The sequence below is a fragment of the Octopus bimaculoides genome, chromosome 12 (assembly GCF_046866305.1).
Source record: "Octopus bimaculoides isolate indiv1 chromosome 12, ASM4686630v1, whole genome shotgun sequence".
Lineage (NCBI taxonomy): Eukaryota > Metazoa > Mollusca > Cephalopoda > Octopoda > Octopodidae > Octopus > Octopus bimaculoides.
This window is the reverse complement of record NC_142939.1, coordinates 39,546,672-39,549,759: the sequence shown is the minus strand read 5'-3', so window position 1 is coordinate 39,549,759 and position 3,088 is coordinate 39,546,672.

Here is a 3,088-nt window from a genome sequence, read left to right as displayed (position 1 = left end):
ATTTGACGATGTCTCTTCATTGTATAATGTTTTCTTTATTTTTTCAGATTTATAAAGAACTATTATAAATTTTGATTTGTAATATATAAGATGCCAAAAAACCTTTCCAATGAAAATATTGCTGGAATGCTTCAGGAACTCGCGGAAAATGAACTATTGGAAGATGATATCTTAGAGTCAGAAAATGAATACTCAGATGCTTTGGATAAAAATCATGTAGCAAGTACCAGTGGAAGTAATACTAGTGACGCCAGTTCTACTGACGAAGATGAACAATTAGTTGCTCGAGGTTGTAAGAGACAACACAGTTCTGCTACAGCAAGTTCTCCGGCACCAACTGCATCGACATCTAATACTTATACTTGATATATATAGGTGTCTTACAAAATATATTTCCTGGCAGGTGCCATGATACGGGTTAACTCGTATCATTGGGCAAATAAAGGGCGTCTTTAGTGTTTCCACAACACATTCACAATGTTAGTTCCAGACGCCAGTTCATTTTAAGCGTGTTACAATAAAATGGACCTCTATGAGTATGCTCGTACCTGGCAAAATTGTATAGATTGCCAACTTCGAGATAACTCGTAGTCAGCAGTCAACGTGTTAAATGAATCATGGATGTTACCCTTCTTTTTCTAACTAAATTAGTAAAAAAATATATAAAAACAGCCAACTAAATCAATGTCTTTTGTCGCATACTTCTCACTCATAAAATAAATTCCTACGTTCATTCATTAGTTAATTGATTAAATAATGCAAACGTTTATTAATGAGGCAAAAACTCACAATAACCTGGAACAAACAGGTCTTTCTTGCTCTTTTCTTTCTTTCTTTCATTTCTCTTTCTTTCATTTCTCTTTCTTTCTCTTCTTTTTCTCTTCTCTTCACTACTTCTCTCTCTCTCTCTCTCTCTCTCTCTCTCTCTCTCTTTTCTTTCTCTTTCTCTCTTTCCTCACTTTTATCCATTCTCTCTTTTTGCCTTTATATGTCTCTCATGTGAAGGCGCGTGACATAGTGATTAGGGATATTCAGCTCACAATCGTAAAGTCGTGAGTTCGATTCCCGGCAGCGCGTTGTGTCCTTGAGCAAGATACTTTATTTCACGTTGCTCTAGTCCACTCAGCTGAGAAAAGTGAGCCGTACTTGTAATTCAAAAGGGCCAACCATGTCGCATTCTGTGTCATGCTCGATCTCCCTGACAACTACGTTAAGGGTAGGCGTATCTGTGGAGAACTCAGCCACTTGCACGTTGATTTCAAGAGCAAGCTGTTCCGTTGATTGGATCAACTGGAACACTCGTCGTAACCGACGGAGGACCAGTTTGTATCTCGACCATTTTCTATCCACTTTTTTCACGATTTCTCCACCTTTTTCTCCTCGTTTTCTTTCATTGTCTTCCTCTTTAATTTTCCCTCTCTCCTTCCTCTCTCTCTCTCTCCTCTCTCCTCTCTCTCTCCCTCTCTCCTCTCTCTCTCCCTCTCTCTCTCTCTATCTATCTTTACTCTTACATCTCTCCTCATTTCTCTCTAATTCTTCGCAGTCTTCTTACCTATTTTTTATATTTACTTGTAGCACTCCCTCTATCACTCAACTTCTCTTTCTTTCTCTCTCTCAATCTCTCTCTCTCTTTCTCTCTCTCTCTCTCTCTCTCTCTCTCTCTATTTCCTTCTTTATATATCTCTTCCCTTTGTTAACACTCCCTTCTTCTCTTTCTGTATCCTTCATGCTCTCCCCTTTCTCTCACCCTCTCTCTCCCCTCTCTTTCTTTATCTCTTTTCGTCTCTCCCTCTCTCTCTCTCTCTCTCTCTCTCTCTCTCTCTCTAACTCTGTCCCTTTCTATTTTCTCCCTCCTTATAGCTCTCTCCTTTTCTTTTTTCTGCCATTCTTCTCTTTCCTTTAGCCTTCTCTTTTTCTATCTCTCTATCTCTCAATTTTCCTCTACTTTCTGCCCATTCCTATCACCCCCTACACACACATCTCTTCCTTTTTTCTTTCATTTCTTATCTATATCCTTTCTCTCTCTCTCTCTCTCTCTCTCTCTCTCTCTCTCTCTCTCTCTCTCTCTCTCTCTCTCTCTTTCACACACAAACACACACGCACTTTCTCATTTCCCCTTCACTGTTATTTAGCATATTTTCTCCTCTTTCATTTCCTTTCACTTCATCGCCCCCGTAAACCCAGATTCCTTTCCTAATGGCTACCAATATATCCATATTTCATGAGAGACTATAAGCTATTGAAAGTAACCAGTCTTCTTACAGGTAAACACAGTCACCTCTTCGTTACGTAATGAGAGAAAGAAAAGAAAATATAAAAAAGGACATTATAATTGCATTTACAATGCTCTATATTTCTTAACAATATACAACATACTTACAGCACTAAGTATTACTGAGACATTTCTACTTGATCGCCATTGAAACTAGTAGACATTTTTTATACAGCAGACAATTTCATGAGCAGACCATACTTCTCTAGCAGACGACACCTTTACGTTCCTCTTGTCACTAAAATGCATAACCTCAAAACCTTTTAACCTTTCAAGATTTATGTTTCTTTTTAATGATCTATTCTGTATATAAAAGTCTCTTTTTTTCTGATTATAAATATTATGAAACGACAAATAGACCCCGCTATATTTTTTCAGTCATTCTTACGCAGTCATTCTCCTAATCCTTCGGGAATTTCCTTTTTTTTTCTTTTCAATTGGAGTGGAGGGAGATGAGAAATTTGTGTGACCTGATTTCAGTGCTTGTGTGTGAATATCCTTTATTTGTTCAATTAAAGAGAACGAACAATACCCACAGTGTTTCTTACATCTTTCTAAACCAAAAGGTATACACAACTAGTAAGAATAATGCAGTCGGTGTTTGCTATGAATAGCTGCAAAATTTTAAAAAGTATGAGTCACAGAGAGTTGGTTTACTACGGAATTTAGTCATGTGTGTGTGAGAGTAATGTGTATATGTTTGAATGTTATCATTACCTCCGCCTTCACTAAGGCGGAGGTATTGTTTTCAGTCGTGTTTGTTTGTTTGCTTGTTTGTTTGCCCGTGGACAAGACATCTCAAGAACTACCGGATGG